This window comes from Ixodes scapularis, unplaced genomic scaffold (genome assembly GCF_016920785.2).
Source record: "Ixodes scapularis isolate PalLabHiFi unplaced genomic scaffold, ASM1692078v2 PGA_scaffold2__306_contigs__length_199485367, whole genome shotgun sequence".
Taxonomy (NCBI): domain Eukaryota; kingdom Metazoa; phylum Arthropoda; class Arachnida; order Ixodida; family Ixodidae; genus Ixodes; species Ixodes scapularis.
This window is the reverse complement of record NW_024609857.1, coordinates 82,118,913-82,138,534: the sequence shown is the minus strand read 5'-3', so window position 1 is coordinate 82,138,534 and position 19,622 is coordinate 82,118,913. Positions and strand designations below refer to the sequence as shown.

The window sequence follows — 19,622 nt, the reverse complement described above, 5'->3', positions numbered from 1 at the left end:
CCAGAGAAAGCGAGCGCGATGAAACCCAAGAAGCTCTCCTGGAAGAACACGAGCAAGACCAAGAGGCTCTTTCGGGAGCATGACAGTCCGTTCACAGTGACGGGGTCGTTCCGGATGGTGTCGCTTTGGAGGACTTTCTCTACGGGGAGTCGTGTGTAGTCGTGACGGAAGAAGTTACCGATGATTCCATCGTGAAGAACGTGCTCGGCGAATCGGAAGACGATGACAGCGAGGCGGACGCCGAAGACCCTTGCTAGGTGCCGAGCAGCCGGGAAGTGCTACGCGTGTGACATACTGGGGTGGTACACCAGTGCAAGTGAGCAACAAGACGCGATGCATGCACTGTGGGCGTTCAAACGCCGCGTAACGCGGATAGTAATGTCGCATAAGCTTAAGGCTTCTGGCGCGTGTTTACACCCGTAACACATCTCGTTCATTTTTTACGTTCTAGGCACAAGTTTCGATGGAAGGAAACTCCAATGTAACCTGGTAAATCGCAAATTTTACCGACTTTGTTAAATCGATATTCAACTGCATCTATAGCTCTGGGAAGAATCAATAACACAAATGCTTTCAATATTTTTTGTTCATTGGTGGCCAGCAAAAAGGAAAGAGGTTGGTGACCATATGAACTCACATTTTTGTATTCTGTGGCCTGTGATGAAACAATTAAGAAGTTCGTGACTGGACTCTAACGGGACACATTTTCGTCATTGATGGCCAGTGATGAAATGAGCAGCTGGTGATCGGCCGTTTTTTCGTCATCCGTGGCCAGCCATGAACCGAACAGTTGAAGACCGACCTCTTGCCGAACACATATTTTTGACGGCGGTGACGACCATGTCAGAGGCCAGCCTCTTACAGGGCACTTTTTGTAATCATTGGGCAGGGGTGACCAAACAGTTGGTGACCGGCCTCACACCGAACACATTTTTGTCATAGTTGGCCAGGGATGAAACGACCAGTGAATGGCCATGCTCTTACTGGGCACTTTTTGTCATTGGGGGGCGGTGATGAACCTAACAATTGGTGACTGGCCTTTTACCCAACACATTTTTGTTATAACTGGCTAGGGGTGAAAGAACCAGTCTGTGGCCAGTTCCTTTCTGGGCACTTTTTTGTCATTGGTGACCAGCAGTGAAACGAACAGTTGGTGACCGGCATCTTAATGGACATATTTTTGTCATCGGTGGCCAGGAATGAAACAACCATCAATGGCCCCCCTCGTACCAATCACGTTTTTGTCATTGGTGGCCAGAGATGAATTGAACAGTTGGTGACGGGTTTCTTACAAGAGGCATTTTTGTCATCGGTGGCCAGGGATGAAACGACCAGACTGTGGCCAGCCCCTTTCTGGCCACTTTTTGTCATGCGAGGCCAGCATTGAACCGAACAGTTGGTAACTAGCCTCTTACCAGACACATTTTGTCATCGGTGGCCAGGGATGAAACGACCAGTCTGTGGCCAGCACCTCTCTGGTCACTTTTTTGTCACGGGTGGCCAGCGATGAACCGAACAGTTGGTGACCGGCCTCTTACCAGACACATTTTTCATCGATGGCCAGGGATGAAACGACCAGTCAGTGGCAAGTCTCTTACTGGGCACTTTTAGTCGTCGGTTGCCAGTTGCCTGCCGGTGGCCAGGCTGGCCAGCCAGGTACCAGGCTAATAACGGTCATCGGCCGATGGCTGGCCAAAATTTCGTGCTGCCTGGGTAATGACTCGGACGGCGGCCGGCGTCGTTTTGGATACTCGAGTTAGGACGGGCTATCGCACCATCAACCAGCTCACTCCAAGGTCCATCACGGCATGATGTTTGCAAAGGAAGTCGATGACAAGGATGACGTCTCTCGCGCAGTCTTGAAGCTGGACTAACGTGAATGGACAGGTCTCCTCGTAAATTTTGAGGAGAGCAATGCACGCCCAAACAGGTGTGATAAAGTGTCTTCCGGCGTTGCGTATCTGCGGCCCATTTTTGGGCATGGTGACTATTCGAAGGCGACGAGAGAGCTTCCAACTCAGGACGGTGTAATCTGCTCCGGTGTCCACGAGTGCCGACGCGTCGTGGCTGTCGATGACAACCTTGAGGTTGTTGGGCACCTTTGCAGAGGTGTCGTTCTCAGGAATGGACAAAATAGATTGAAATATGTATCGAAATGCAAATACAAAATACTTCGTCAAAAATGTATTTAATTAGAAATCTAATTACATTTGCTAAAAAGCATTTAAGTACAAGATACAAATACAACCAAATGTATTTGGTCTCCTCCAAATACCTTTCCAAATACATTCCTCAAAATTTGCGTCAGGGACTTTAGGGCACCTGCAAAGGGTTTCTGGGCATCTCATTTTAATTTTGCATCGCACAGTCGGGAGTTAGTGTGTGAGGCTCTAGTAATGTAATAGAAATATAATCACAAAAAAATGTAATCAGCGCCAAACACAGTTTCGTGGGTAGACCAGGCCGGGCACGCCTTCGAGGGCCTAGAGGAATCTTTGGCGAGCATCAAGATCCTCGTGGCACCCGACACAGCTGCTTGAGTATGGGGCGCTTGTATGGTAGCAGGGGAGCGTTTTCTCCCGCCTTTGCACGTGGTGTCAGTGGGTGTGCATGTGGAAAGGCGATCACTGCCACGGCAACGTGAATATTTGCTTGCAAAAATTTTGCCGAACAATACTGTGCCACATTTTTGGCTGGTTGCTTGATTTCTTTCGGGTGTCAAAAATTTTCATGTCTTTTTTTTTTTGTTTTTTTTTCTTTGAAGTTGTTGGTTGCGACTGGTTAGCTGTAGTGTTTGGCAGAGTTTCGTGCTGCGTGGCATATCATTTGTAAACCTTTTTTTATTGCTGTAATCCTTTTTGCGCGTTTGTTTTCGGCGCAAGTGGGACGGCTTTACAAAAGTACGGCTGATGCTCAGGATTTTTTTTTTAGCGTACATGTTTTGTTGTTGTTCTGTTGCCGTCGTTTTGCATACGGAGTTTTGCATGACTTGAAGCGTTTTTCTTTTTATCTTTCTTCTAATGGTGTCGCGATCGTTCTGTTATAATAACTGCTGGCCAGTCCAGAAGTCCTGGCACACTTTTCAGGGTGGGCGTGTAGGGATCACTTGAGGATTTGATCGTTTACTGAAAACTGAGGTAGTCGACCTTCAAGCGTTCGGATGGGGGCACCCCGACGGCTCGCCCCGAGGATAGGGGGATGAGCGTTTGAGCCCTTTTTAATCTTTGGCCCGGGAAGGAGACAGACATTCTTGCCTGTCGCCGCGAGGTAGTGGCACCCTCCCCGGCTTTGTCGTCACGGCGCGTTCCCAGTGACGGCTTGTCCAGTCGGGAGACTACTATAAACAATGAGGTTTTAGCGATGAGGGGCGCCGGTCTGGGTCCACTTGGACTCTATTAAGCTTTACTCGCTAACTTCGAAGGACACGGCGCCAATTTGTTTTGACGAAGCGAAGTGGGGGCTGTTTTCCCCGTAAAGTAGTAAAGTATCTCCCCGATTGGAGAGATCGCCCAGGGGTTTAGCATTGTTTCTCTTAGAAAAGTTAATAGCGAGTTCGGTGGCCTTTCTGTGATTGGTGGAGGACCCGATGGCACTGGGGCCAATAGAATTGTATAATGGTCCTGATTGAACAGGCCGTGTGTCAGTGGAGAGTTTTCTCGTCCGCGCTGGCGAGAAAACGTTGAGTTTGAACAAGCCCGTGCGCGGAGCAAGTTATCTCCCGCGGTCCGCCGGTCCGTGTAGCTTTGTCGCGAGCGACGTGCAGTTTCTTTGAGCCTCACTGTGCGCGGTGGACACTTTGCGCCGAGGCGCGGTTTTTTTTGGTATTTCTACTGCCGTGAGCGGACAGTAGAGTTCTGTAACCAAGTTTACTGTTGACGTTTTAAAATAGTTGTTTTTATCAATTGTTGCTCTCGACTTTGAGCGTCTTTCCTCGAGGCTTCGCCACCACCAACAAGCACCGAAGCGACCATCCAGCGCGGCAGTCCACGATCGCCCGGCCCTGGCCTACGACTTCTAGGAAGAACCGGGACAAAACAACCTGACCCTCGAGAAGGGCAATTCTTTACTAGCTTGGACGTAATAGGTGAAAAAAGTAAAGAGCTTCAAGCAGCTTTTTTTGTCGATTACATTTTGCTATAGACCGACAAAGAACCGAGACAACCAAGACGCGCAGCACTAGCTAGAGAATTTTTTTATTGTTGCAACTCGCACCAGTTATGAAAATATGGACGACCCGCGCATTGGAATGTTCCAGGCAAAAATATGGATGCGAATCAGTCTGGAAAGCATCACAAGTTGTCATAGGCACTTATTTAGCCAGTCTGCCTGTGAACGTCGATTTCGTCACTATTCTTGCCCTGGACTAGCACCGTAATCACAAAGTCACTAAACGCTTGTGCTTGATTGAGAGACACTGAAGTCGGCGCAGAACGTAGTTTTCTTCCTGCTCTGGACAGTGCCTTTAAAATAAAGCCGGAGAAGAAAAAGGAAAAAGTTCCATGGCCGAATAAAGGATGGAGACTATATCTTACAACCACATGCATAAAAACAAGATGTATTTTCGCTCACAAAATTGTATTTAATTACAATTGTATTTGAAATACCCACATTTTAGTGTTTAAATACACACGTCAAATACATTACCCAATTTGTAATTAAATACAAATGCAAAATACACAAAGTATTTGAAATATGTATTTCAAAGACATATTTCACAGAGGTGGGGAGATCGTCTGGGGCGACTACTCAGTCCACTGCAAGTCCACCGTTATTCTGCTGATGGTTGGTCTCATCCTGACGAGACCACTTGCGGACTAAAGCACATACGCCTCTCCGCTGAATTCGTCTTCAACCAGACTTCTACGCATCATTATCGGCGCCTTTATCAATGTTTGTGTTGTGGTCTCTGCATGCGTAGTTGTGTGCCTTCAGGTTTCTTCCGGTGAGCCCGTACGTTCATATTCCAACCTTTGCATCTTCTTCCTCTTCGCTGTCTCTTGTCAACTGGGTATCCCGTTCTTCATTATGTCCCCACCTCCTGCCTGCGGCGTGTGTGGCGTGTGTGTGCCGACGGATGGTAGATGTATGAAGTGCATGGAGTGCAATAGTTCTCTTCACTTGGGTCAATGTGCCGGGATTGCCGAGGCTACCTTTACGACGATGGGAGCAGCCAAACGAGAAAAGTGGCGCTGCAAGACCTGTCGCAGCAGGGACAACCGCACGGGCGCTGGAAACGTGGAGGCTACATCTCAGGATGAACCTCACCCTTTTTCCGCCCAGCTAACATCCGTCAACGAAAAGCTAGACGTGCTGCTGTCGTTAAAACAAAGCGTTGATGCGCTTCTCACGCTTCCAGCGAAGGTCGATGCCTTGTTGGCCTTAAAACCCACCGTTGAGTTGCTGCGGACAACCGTCCAAGAGGTCCAGGATTCCGTTGTCTTCCTGAGTGCTCAGTACGACTCGGTTCTCACTGGAATCACCGAGCAAAAAAAAGTAACCAAAGACCTTGGGGCGGAAGTCCAGTCACTCCAAAACACAGTAAAGGAGCAGGCAAATGCTATTCACCTGCTTCAAGCAGAACTGAATGACGCCGAGCAACAACATCGCCTACCTAACATGGAAATTCAGGGCATGCCTTCCACGCCAAAAGAAAACCTGAACATGGTTTTCTGTGACTTAGCCTCTAACATCGGCCTGTCACAGTTTACGCCATCGGATGTTCTGTCCGTCCACCGTTTACCTCCGAAGAAGGCAGACAAACCAAACACTGCTCCATTGATATTGGAGCAATGGATGAGATGCCGTGGACGACTAAGAGAGCTCAGCAACGTTGGCAGTCAACCCAAGCTATTCTTTAATGACAATCTCACTCGTTCCAACCGTGAGCTTTTCTGGATGGCGAGGAACAAGGGAAAAGAAAGTCATTACAAGTATATCTGGGTAAAACATGCAAACATCTATGCAAGAAAGAGTGAAGGCTCGCCTCTCCTACGGATCAACTCCGTAGGAGATATTGCAGAAATCGTTTAGGCTATGAGAGCCACCTTTTCCCAATGTAATAATTTTTCGTCTTTTCAAACCTTGTTAGATAAACCAAAAGGTGCCACTTTTACATGTTTGCATGTTAATATCCGGAGCCTTCGAATATATTGGGATCATTTTCTTATAATGGTACAAAATATTGTGTTTGATGTCGATGCATTTATACTTACGGAAATTAATGTCTCGAACTCTATGCTTTATCAATTCACTCTCAAAGACTACAACAACTTTTGTTTTACGCGTTCAAACCGTAGTGGCGGAGGTATAGCGGTTTTCGTACATCAAATGTGGCAAGTTTCTCCCCTCAATCCAGATTTTTATCACGTCGAAAATGTATCTATCAAACTTGACAACTCCACCTTCTCACTTGCTCTGTTATGTTTCTACAGGCCTCCTTCAGAAAATGTTCGAATGTTTCTGAATGAGCTGCAGGCAACTCTCTCCACATTATCTTCTATACAGCAACTTTGTTTGGTGGGCGACTTTAATATAGACACAATGAACGCAGCCAATTCCATCGTATGCGACTATCTTAACATTTTGTCGAACTTTGGCTTAGAATGCGTTGTTGATGCTCCAACCCGAGAAGAAATTTTAGGGACAAAGTTAGTCACTTCCTGCATTGAGCATATTTTAATACGAGCACCAGGTGTCTCTGTGGAATCTGCTGTAATTCAGGAAAAATTAGCAGATCACTACTTCGTGGGGTGTCAACTAACACACACAATGGCGTCAAACTCTAAATGCGAAAGCTCGAGACAAGCCCAAATTATTGACAATGTTGTTTTCGACAAGTCAGTTACCTCTCATGACTGGCAGGCCTTTTTAGGTACAGTTAATAACGCTGACTTATACCCAAGTTTTGTTCAAGTTTTTCGTTCGCTTACTGCCGCTGCCAGTAAAACTGTTACTTTGAAAAAGCGGCGTCCTCATCATCAATGGCTAGACAGTGATATACTTACGATTATTAAAGAGAAAGAAGTCCTCTGGAGTCGGTGTCGCCGATCTCCAAACAACAAAGATTTACAAAATGAATTCAAGCAGTTAAGAAATAAAGTAAACGCTGTCATTCGTTCTGCAAAGAGACAGTTTTTTAAATCACAATTCGAAAAATTCAGATTTAGTTCAGCCAAAACATGGTCACTGATTAATCAATTCCGAAGAACTGGTTCTGGAAATTCTATTGACCAAACCCTCGAACGAAATTTCGGGTCACTTACCTCAGAATTAGCAGACGACTTTAACGACTTCTTTGCTAAATACTCTGGCGTGCAAAGAACGCCTCCTGTGAACTCATGCACACTAAAGAATGAATTTTTGGCGTCAGCTTTCCTTCCTTGCTTGGACGAGAAGGATCTGCGCTCCCTTTTATTTAGTTTTAAAGCCAGCAAATCTCCCGGTATTGATGATATTCGAGCTTATGATCTTCAGAGAAATTTCACATATATTAAGAACGTTCTGCTCACTATGCTGAACGGTTTCATTACGTCTGGCAGCATACCTGATGAGCTCAAGGCTGCTATTGTGCGGCCACTTTTCAAAGGAGGAGAACGATCCAATGTTGCGAATTATCGCCCCATTTCGATTCTACCTATTTTAGGACAAATTCTGGAGAAACACCTCTTTCTGACGATGAACAGTTTTTTTTAGATAAGAACGAAATATTTTCATCTACTCAGTACGGATTCATTACTGGGAAAGGCACGTAACCGGCCCTTGATGATTTTTCTGATTACATATATTCAACATTCGAAAGTAATATGTTTGCATGTGCTCTTTTTCTTGATGTGTCCAATGCTTTCGATACTGTCAGCCATCAGTTGCTCCTAGCAAAATTATATCGCCTTGGTTTTCGTGGCCCGTTTTATTCTTTACTGGAAAACTTTCTATCTAAAAGGTCCCAGTTTGTCCTAATTGGAAACTTTAAGAGTTCTCCGCTTTCATTACTGGCGGGAGTGCCTCAGGGTTCTGTTCTTTCTCCTCTACTTTTCAATATTTTTGTGAACGACATGGCCAAGGTTATCAACGGGTGTAAAATTTACCAATATGCCGATGACACTCTCCTTGTGTCACGTCATATTAATTTCTCTGACTCACTCCGCACACTCGAAATAAACGCCTCTCATATAATGGATTTGTTCGGCGATAATCTCCTAGACATAAACCGCTCTAAAACAAAGCTGGTGTGTTTTCACAACCCTCTTAAAAGACGCCAGGCTCAAGTAAAGTTTTTGCTTCACCCTTCCAGTTGTGCTCAATGCAATTGTGTTTCAATCCAGTCTGTCGATCACGTAAAATACTTGGGTGTACATTTCGATTTTGATATGTCTTGGAACACACATATGTCACATATTTGTAGCAAATTACGGATTGTGTCTTGTATGCTTTATAATACTAAATTCTTTATGCCAGTCGGTATCAGAATAATAATCGTCCATGCTCTTGCTTACAGTATCCTTCGGTACGGTGTTACGGTGTTTGGCAACTGTTCGGGTCGTTGGCAGTCCAAAGTTAATTCTTTATTGAAAGGAATCCTGACAAGCGTTGCATACAATTCTAATTTTTCCAGCAACAGTGATATTTTTCGAAGTCTTCAGATGCCTAATTTGCGTTCTCTTTTTATACGAACGGTAGTGCTCCGTAGCTTTTGGAAAAATGAGTTTAAAACACCATTTCAGTCTCCCCGAATACTTCGTCACGTTCCTCATTTTGTAGTGCCAGTTTGTTCGACCAGGTACGGTAAATGCACTCGGGATTACTACGTTCCGTGTTGGTTCAACGCCCTCCCTGACACTTTCATTGACATTACATCACTGAAGCAACTGAAGAAAGAACTCAGGTGCACCAACTTTGATTTCATCTAGTATCTCTTTGCTGTGTCTGCAAGCTTCGAGCTTGAACTATAATTAGCTAAGTTAATTTTAACTTAGTTTCGCCTTTTGTTTATTTTTTTCCCCTTTTACTTTGTTTTCGCTTAACACTTTTCGTTTTTTTTTCTAAGTGCTTTTTTCTTCTTCTTCCGTGCTTTTTTTTTTTCTTTTAACGCTATTCGCTTTTTTTTCTTCTTCTTCATGCTTTTTTTTGTGTTTTATAGTTCGACTTTCTGTCTTACATTGTGGAATCATGATAATCGTCTTTTGAATTTTTTTATGGGCGTCATCATACAAGCCCTCTGCAGGCTTTGATATGCCCGTATCTAGTACATGAATTCCAATTTGTGTGAAAGAAATATATTATTATTATTATTATTATTATTATTAAATACTTTGAAAAGAGAAGAAGATGATGTTTGCATGACCCGGTGATCGTTCTCACCGTCCGAGGATTTCCCTCGAAAGCAAGAAAAACGTGATCTGGCATACTCCTGCGGACGAAGACTTGATGCCTGGAGTTGTGCAGACCTTGACATGATCATCTTCGACGGGATATCTTCAAAGGAGCTGGCTGCGGCTTTCTGTCACCGTGAGGCCTAGCCACTCTGACGCTCCAGGAAATGCCTGCGCGACCATCTATGACCAGGTATCGTGGCGTCTCATGCCTTCTCCCACCCTTCCCAGCTGCGGTCTGACTCGGCTTTTTAGATTCGCCGGTAGGTTTACTGTATTGGGTATCCAGCTTCCCTTATTCTGCTCTCAACGCCCGTCGTCCCGTCAGTGTGCAGAGACCGGCAGCCATCCTGACTAGCTACCTGCCTCGTTGGCTTGGGTCATTACTTCGCTGCGCTTTTCTCGAGCCTAACGGCAGTACACGTATTTCGCCACCTTCCTTCGCGTCGATTCAAATATGACTCCAACCATCGAGTGTGCGGCGTGTACCAAGTCAGTGGAGACCGATGGAAGGCACATGTCGTGCGCAGACTGCAAAGGTGCTTACCATTTGGGCCAGACTTGTTCCGGTATCGCCGACCAGACGTTCACCACTATGGGTCAGTCTAAGCGTGACAAGTGGAGATGCCGGACGTGCCGTGGGAAAGAGAGTCAAGCGGGACCACCTGATGGGATCGAAGCCTCGCAGGGTGTGGGGAATCTATCTGCTCAGCTGGCTGCCATGACTGAGAAGCTGGATGGGCTGCTCACCCTGAAAGGAAGTGTAGATTCCCTCCTGTCTCTGTCGGCGCAGCTCAACGAACTCTTATTGGTAAAGCCACTGGTTGAGAGCCTGAGAGAGACAGTCAAAGAAATTCAACAGTCCATGGACCTCTCCGCTGACTATGATCGTCTTCTCAAGCTGGCCACAGCCAACGAGCAAACTGGCAAAGGTCTCCAGGACGAACTGTCGCCACTAAAGTCAACTGTGCAGATACAAGCAGCCGAAATCCAGGAGATCCGGGGCGCGCTCAACGACAACGAGCAGCACAGTCGTCTCTCCAACCTCGAAGTGCTCGGACTTCCTGTCTCGCCTAAAGAAGACCTATTATCCTTTAATGAGTCTCTCGCGGAAAAGCTGAACATCTCTCACTTCCATAAAACCGATATACTCGCTATACATCGCTTGCCTGCCAAACGGCGAAAAGGCCCCGCCGATTCTAATCAGATTTGCTTCGGTCAGCATGAAGGAATCGTGGATGGAAGCGCGGGGAAAGCTTACCTCACCCAGTCAGGTTGGTCCTTTCCCCATATTGTACTTAAACGACAACCTGACTCGTGCGAACAAGGAGCTGTTTTGGCAGGCTAGACAGAGAGGCAAGGAGCGAGGCTACAAATTCGTGTGGGTGACAAGGGCTAAGATATACGCCAGAAAGATGGAGGGTTCTCTCCCTGTGAGGATCAACCATAAGTTAGACCTTGAAAAGATTATCTAGTTGCATGACAAACTTCGCTCAGGTTTCAGATTTTTTGTCTTTAAGAAAGTTTCTTGGCGTCTCTCATGACCACTCTTTTTTCTGTTTTACATGTTAATATAAGGAGCATACGAAAGCATTGGAATGAATTCGAGATAATTTCAAGGGATATTAGTTCGCTGGTAGATGTCTTTGTTTTAACAGAAATAAGCATTTCCTCTGTTGCTACAGATCAATTTTCTTTACCAGGATATATAGGTAAATTCTACACGCGGTGTTCCGGTCATGGAGGTGGCATCGCGGTTTTCGTGAATGAGAAGTGGTCCATTACTAATATTTCTTTGTACTTCAATCACGCAGAGTGTGTCGCCCTTTCTCTAGGAAACGCGGCAACCTCGGTAAGTTTTTTGGCAGTCTACAGACCGCCTTCCACGAACGTTGGATCTTTTCTGGAAGAACTTGAATCTTGCATAAGTAGTCTCACCATGCATGACCAGTTATGCCTTGTAGGAGATTTTAATATTGACATTTTAAGCACGACCAAATCTACGGTGTGAAAATACTTAACCATCTTGTCAACGCATGGGATAGAGTGCACTATTAATGCTCCAACTCGTGAAGAGTTTCTATTAGACAGACTAGTTTGCTCCTGCATTGACCATATCAACATCAGAACATCTGCGTCGATCGTTAAATCGGCCATTATTACAGAAAAACTCGCTGACCACTACTTTGTGGCCTGTCATTGTTTTTTTGGTAACTTGGCATCGCGCCAACTACCGGGCCGTATTAAAATAACCAGCATAGACAATCGTGCCTTTCATAAGCTAGTCACGTCATATGACTGCATCGGATTTCTGGAGTCCGTCCACCACAGTGACGTATATAAAAACTTCGTTCTTTTGTTTGATAAATTCTATAATACCTGTCGGAAAGAGGTGTACATAAAGAAACGTAACCCTGACCTTTTATGGCTAAATACAAATATTTTGACAGCAATTAGCGATAAAAATGCTTTATGGGCTAGATGCCGTCGTTCACCTAACAACGTGCAATTGAAGTCAGACTTTAAATTCCTTCGCAACAAAGTCAACGCAATGATTAGATCTGCCAAACGAAACTACTACCAGAAAAAATTCGCAGAATTTCGTTCAGATGCACGAAAAACTTGGTCCCTGATTAATGAGTTCCGTGGAACTAGCACGCGCCACTCTATCGACGATACGATGAAGCAAAATTTTGGCGGTAATTTATGTCATGTTGTAGAAATTTCAACGCTTTCTTTGCTACTTTTTTTTTAAAGGCGAGAGGTCCACTAACTCCTATTGGTAACACTGTCAGCTCCACTGCGTTGCTTTTCCCACTCCAAGAGACGGATCTGCACTCGATCTTGTTTAGCTTTAAGCCAAGCAAGTCGCCTGGAATTGACAACATTCGTCTCTCCGATCTTCGCAGAAATTATGTCAGTCTCAAAGCGGTCCTTTTTTTTATGTTAAACGGCTTTATTGAGGGTAAATCGATTCCCGACGACCTTAAAACATCAATAGTGCGTCCTTTATACAAAGGTGGTGCCAAAAATAACATCGAGAATTATCGACCGATTTCTATTCTACCGATAATCGTGCAGATACTCGAAAAGCATGTGTTTCAGGTAATGACGTCTTTTTTAGATAAATTTAATATATTGTCACCTACTCAGTTTGGATTCGTGCATGGGAAGGGCACACAGCCCCTTCTGGAAGTTTTTTCTGATTATCTTTACTCTGGTTTTGATAACAACGTTGTCACGTCAACACTATTCTTGGACGTATCTAAAGCGTTCGACACCGTTAGTCACTCGTTACTTTTAAGTAAACTTCACAGCATAGGCTTCCGTGGCACTTTTTTTTTCTTTTTTTGAGAGCTATCTTGACAATCGCTCCCAGCTGGTATCTGCTGGAGGTTTTCAAAGCTCACGAACCAAACTAAAGGCAGGTGTACCACAAGGTTCAATTTTGTCACCACTTTTGTTTAACACCTTTGTCAATGACATTGCCAGCTATGCACCAGGATGCAAGATCTATCAGTATGCAGATAACACTGTAATCATGTCCCAACATATTAATTACGTAGACTTGATTCGCCAGTTACAGCACCATGCGACTGCGGTCATGGACTGGTTTGACAAAAACCTAATCGCTATCAATGTAAAGAAAACAAAACTAATGTGTTTCTACAATCCACATAAAACAATCAATCTCAGCATTCCTTTTATTTTACACTCACCTGCTTGTAATCAGTGCGCCTGTGTCCCCTTAGAGTACGCTAGTAGTGTTAAGTACCTTGGTATTTTTTTCGATAGTGGCCTAAAATGGCATGCCCATTTAGCATATATTTGCAAAACATTAAGGAGCGCCAGCTGCATCTTATATAGATCCAAATGTCTCATGCCTCTTTCTGTTCGTAAGGTTATTGCTCATACTCTAGGGTACAGTATCCTTCGGTATGGCATAACAGTTTTTGGTAATTGTTCCGCTTTCTGGAGAGCTAGAATTGACAGCATCCTTAAAGCAATCCTAAAGAGTGTCTCCTATAACATGCAAATACCCGAGGACACCACTCGTTTCGACCTTCTTCAACTGCCTGACTTTCACACCCTCTATATTCACACAGTTATTTTGAGACATTTCTGGAGCTCTGAATTCAAAACTTTAAGCTCATCATCTCGTGCCCTCCGACACGTGCAGCCTTTCCAAATACCTCTTGTGCATACCCGATACGGTGAAAGTACGCGAGCATATTACGTTCCAAAGCTTTTCTCACAGCTGCCGCCCGAGCTTCTAGGCCTTACTTCGCTCCGTAAACTTAAGAAATCACTTAGAAGTATGAGTTTTTGATGATCTCTGTTTTACTTTGTTTAGTGTTTTCCAGTGTGGGTTTCACTTGTTTAGCCTGGACGTCCTGGACAATCGCTCGTTGGACGCCGTGTACTGTAATTTCGTTTTTCGCCTGACTATTTTTTCTTTTTTTTTTTACACATCAGGCGCGACACTTTGGTCTTCGTGATTATCGTTATTTTTTATATTAAGTTCTTTTAAACCTTATCTATGTACTTGAATCAGTATTTGGAGGCGTGATTGTGTGTGTTGCATGTACCCGACTGCTGACTTTGATTTGGGACATTCTAAGGACGTGTGTATGTCAATCTGTCTTATTTCCTTTTGTATACCGGGTAGCAATGTTTAAAGTGTTAATTTTAGGGTAGCATTACACAAGCCTTGTTTTGGTTTTGATGCGCCCGTCACGCAAACAGTGTTGTGCTCCATACGATAAATGTATTATTATTATTATTATTATTATTATTATTAATATTATTAAATACTGCCCATCCCTGATCGTTCTGATTCTCGTCATAGCCAGACTGGGGGACATCCAACGTTCTCGTAGTATCTTATCGATGGTTTTCTTCGGTAACTCCACCTCCAGGGGTTGGCGCTCATATATACCCCTACCATGTGTGACCGTCTTCCACGGCTTGGCCTATGCGTCGGTGAAGCTGGACGTTGTGGTGATGGCGACCGAAACCTATGTAGAGGCGCAGGCATCGGAAAGACTGGGTGTCGTAGGTATTCATTGATCTCCCGAGGTCGCTCACCATAGCATGATAGAGGCTGTCGGGGTAAAAGCGGCGTAGCCCCAGCTGGCGGTACGGGCAACGGCTGTAGACGTAGGCGGCTTCCCCGTAATGACAGCGCCGGCGGGTTGGCTCGGAAGTACGACGCTTCTTCCTCAGTGCGCCGAGCGTAATGCGGCGTAGGTGCTTCCCATCAAAGGGGTGCCGGGTGCAGGTACTGGCGGGTTGCTCGCCGTGGTCGTCAGGCAATGGTGACGTAGGTCAGGGTTGGTTCTTTGGGCGCCGCAATGCTGACGGCGGCTTGTGGTTGAAGCGCCCGGTAAACCTGCTCTCGGACTGCTTCGGTGACGGAGAACGAAGCGGGGCGTCCGGCAGCAGGCAGCAATTTCTGCAGCTCCTCTTAGATGACGTCGTGGATGATCTCCGGGATAAACGCGAAGCTGGAACTGATGTCGAGGCTAGGGAGCTCAACAACAGCAGCGGTGTTCAGTCGCTGCCCTATTGAAAACACACTTCCGCCCTGATGTGTCATGGGTTCCTGTCGTTGATTCAAATACCTTCAGCCCATCCAACCCCTTCAGCCCATCGAACCCCTTCAGCCCGTCAGATCCCTTCAGCCCGTCAGACCCTTTAGCCCCGACCCTCTTAGCCCATCATCCCTTTAGACGTCCAAATGATAGTTGACCATAGTAGGGTGATTTCATTTGAATTCGACCAAACTTGTCGGGGGGGGGGGGTCTTTAGATTTAATCGTAAAAAATATATATGATACCCGAATCCTTGTGATGAAAGAAACTGCCTTTGAAAAAAATTAGAATTGTATAGTTTGAGAGAAAAAAATTCTGAGGCGCTGCAGGGTAGAAAACGTCAAATTCCCAATTTGATTTTATCTCGACTTTAGCCGCCATTTACAAAATATCGAATTCTTGCAGAATTATTATATTTATTACGCAATATTTACGCAGACTTGGCTATTTTTAAAGGTAAATTTCTGTCTTCTGTTATTTTAAATTAAATTTCAAAAAAAATCTCAAACATGCAACCTAGAGCAAGTGTGACGCAACTTCGGACAGCTATATAAAACGAACGGTAGGGCGCAATGACGTGAGACAGATATCTGTGCGTAGCTATCAATGTAAGCTATCGATTGACATGTATTTTCTGGTTATTGTGTTTACCGTGTTGTTTTTATTCTGCCACAAATATAGACAAAAATGAAAAATATGCAAATTTTGAAGTCAATTTTCTCGAAAAAGCCATTTTTTATTTCATTCATACTTTTTTAATTTATTGCCCAGATTCTGCTTAATAACCGGGTATAAATATTGCTTGACCTTTTTTTTGTTGTAGTTTTAGGACAACCAGTTGAATAAGTCATTTTTATCGCGTAATACCCACCTCCGGCTCCGGTATGCGGGCTTCACCGCAACATTGATAATTGGCTCAGCAATATCAGATTTCACTGAAAACTACTTTACCCCGTTGAATTTTTACTAATATATTTTTAAAAAAATCACTAACGTCATAAAGAAATGAGAGATGGCTGAATTGACGAAGTGATGTCTGCGAAGTCACAGCTTGCATTTTCGAACGTCGCCACGACAACGTTTTACTACTGAGGTTGCACGAAACTTATATATTTAAATTATTTGTTTGAACATTGTGCCGTGATAAACAACAACAAAAGTAAATTTAGTTAACATCAATGTTAACTAGCCTAAGCGAGTGGAGAGATCCAAGACGTTTCATCCTTTTCGATCATGTCGGGTTGCATTCTACGGCACTATCCAGTCCAGAAAAACAATATCCCCGTTTATGCGTTTCGGACAATCTTTATTTTATACAAACATTATCGGAAAATCGGCTCGATTTTTTTAAATTTACCGCATGGCATTCGTTCGCCTATCCTTCGTTGGCCCTTAGTATTCCGAGGTACGTGAAAAAAAAAATTGACTACATTTTGTCCATCCTTCGGCTTTTGGACTACTTGTTGCATACGTTTAAATTTTTTGGGCTACGCACAGCATATCGGAAGTTGCTTTTCAGCTTACAGTAATCATACTCTTTTGTTGGCAGTATGCAATAAAACATTCATAGGTAACAGTTTAACAAAATCACTCTATTTATTGAGTAATTTATTTGGGTTAACAAGGCACACCTATAGAAACACATAATTTTTCACAGAAGCGCAAATGTACAAGAAGAGGCTTTAACAACAAAACTAAACAAAGCCGTAGATCATCTGAGAGTTCCGCACGTGCACCACAGGGGTTCATGCATTAAGACAAAGATAGAACAGTTCGCTCAAGCTGCACTTCGCCCCTTTCGCGTCGCCACACGTGCGAAGCGCGGATGCCTTTCCGAGTCGGTACGCAACTCCACTCTGTTTTCTTGATTCTGCGGAAGTCACTCACCTCCTTCTCGGTTAAGTTCATGAGAGTTACGTTTTTGACACGCCTTCCAACCTTGTCCACAAAATCTACTGATGTTCGGACGAGCTGCTCCTCCGGTGAACGGAGGTTGTGCACCGTTGCGTGGTGTTTGAGAAGCCCTCCAACCCCGTCACAAGAGTTTTTACCATGCCCAGAGGCAGAAAATATCCACTTCAATTGGGTATGGCCCCCTCGTTCGAACTCATGCAGCTGAAATCTATTTTTAAAATGAGCAGGTGCCCCGTCGGATATGTACGTTAGTGAAGCAGAAACTGGGATGTGCTCCTCCAGCGAGTCTTCTATAAGTCTCAGAGCCAGCAGCGCATGGGAAGTGTCATGACATAAGTCCTCACAGACAACGCCGAAGCATTTTGAGCCTTGCGACGTGGATGCCACACACGTGAACACAGAGAGCTGACGCTTGTGCCAGTGGTACTCCTGTATCTCGTGTGGCAAAATTACCGTCCAGTTCTCCGCAAAATCGAAGTGCATGACGATGTGTCTTGAAGTCACACTAGACTTCTCAATCCGTATGGCTTCCCGTTGTGTCCTACGAATAAAATCGTGCGTGGAAAACCTTGTGGCCCATTTCTGTAGCTCTTTCAAAAAGGCGCTGGAGTCGGCAGTCTTGCTTATCAAATTACCATTCTCCCATGTGAAAAATGTAATTTCCTCTTCAGGCACCATTTCCAATGATTCTAAGGAGAGTCTGTCAGTCGAGGGGCAGTCTTTGCATTCGCCTCTGAAACATTCGGACGAGGGTTCAGGGCAGAGGCACAAAGCGAGAATCTCCTCTTTTGTTATTTTTTCTTCTCGCATGCTATTCAGGGTGGAAAAGCACAAATCGAAATTCGTACAGCACACACATGCACAGACAGTCTGTTCAGGGTTTAGCTTGACCCACTTTGGCCGCAGCGAGTAAAATTTAGTCAGACCTAATTTTGAGTCCGGGTTTGCTTCCTTAAACAGCCTGTACCTCTCTCGGACAGACCTTGTCATATACCGCTTCACGACCACATGTTCTTCGCCATCCTTCAGAAGCTTAACAGCATCTTTTTTGTTTGGGCTCTGCCGAGAACAGTCGAGATCGTCGTCGGTGTAATATTGCGTGGCTGCCCGTATGGTATCCTCGCTTATGCTTCCACCGTGATAAGGCTCCGGACGCTCCCATACGCCAAACCGTTCACGAAGCTGCTTTGATTTCTTCAGAAGGTACTTCGATGCCTCAGGAATTAGCCGTTCTACCTCCCTAGTGGCTACGCCCTTGGGCACAAGCGTGAGGAGCTGACATCTCTCCTGGTAAGATGCCGCCTTCACAAAGGCCTCTCTGATGTTTGCCCACCACCCCTCGCAGCCGAGGCATGGTTTATCACTGCGAGAACTTGACCCACTTGGCTCCAAGGTATATGCAGTCACCAACTTTTTTCGTACCTGTCGGCTGTGTGATCCTTCAATCTCCCGCTGTTTTCTTTCAGCATATGCCTGACGGCTTTTCGGGTTTACTGTAGAAGGCATGCGCAAAGGAGTTGTTTCAAGCCCAGCAGCAGAAATCTCTTCGTTAAGACCTTCCACTACTTCGCGCTCTTCGATGCAGCTTGCTGGAGAGCTCGAGCATGGATCACTGACAGATGATGAAAGCTTCTCACCGGTGTACTGGAAGCAGTTCTGGCAGAGCACGTCATCCAACGCAAGAGCCGCGGCTTTCGATGGAGGCAGGATCATCTTCAAGGCGTCTACGTTGAGATCGGTGACATAACGAAAACGTCGGTTGCGGTATACCCTTCGCTTATGTCTCTCGAAGTAGTGCGCGCAACCCTTTCTTTTAAAGCTGAAAACTGCAGCCATGACTGAGTTCAAAATAACGCGTTCATTCCTCAGGAGGTTCCGGCTTTCTGCTTTCGACGCAGTTCCGCAGTTCTCTTATACAAATTCATTGCTGCAAGCCCTTTTCTTATATTTTTTTTATTCTCTTATACTAGATGAGTTTGTCAAATATAGACACTGATTAGCGAATCAACCTAACGACGCCAGAAATGTCATGGTGCGTGTTATACGCTTACAAGTAAAAATAAATAATGGATAAGAGAAACAGACAGACCATAGCACCAGGGGCTCAATGAGGACTACAAACATTAGTTCCGGAGAAAAGCGCTGCAACGAAGACACAAAATGATAAGCCAACCAAACCTTCCTTTTTGTTCTGATGCTCTTGCCGACACTGTGGCCATGTTTGTACTGGTGATAACTTGCCACCCTTGAAACAAATAAGTATCCGCAAAAGCTGTATGTATACAGTTACGACTCCATCGACCGGCGTGATAATGTCTAGTGTTTACTGCATTTGTTTTCTCCTTTTGACAAACTTGACCCAACCGAGCTACAGAAACTTCGGGCACCAAAGAGTCTCAAGCTTCCGCCCATAAATTTATTGGGAGAAGGACAAGGACTGCTTCACACAGTTCCACTTCGCTGTGATGCATTGCGACAGCCTGTGACGACGCGAGTTCCACTCTAACAAGATTAGTATAACCCTCTTGCAACGGCGCACGCCGAGGTCAACTAAGAGTCGCATGGTAATCTTCATGATAATAATCGCAGCCTTTTGCTGGCGCTCGCGAAGAGGTTACTGAACCTATACTTCACCTAACAACTGGACCAGTTGCAACTGATGTAACGAACATGGCTCTTTCTTTTGATGTAAAAACAAACATAAAGAAAAGCGCCAGAAAACGTGCATACCCAGCTGGTAAGCAAC

The 19,622-nt window shown here is 45.0% G+C and overlaps 1 pseudogene; it reads left to right on the top strand.

Annotated features, from left to right (window-relative positions):
* Positions 1-10,089: 10,089 nt before the first annotated feature.
* LOC120844306 overlaps positions 10,090-19,622 on the top strand; it is a 76,325-nt pseudogene continuing 66,792 nt past the window's right edge.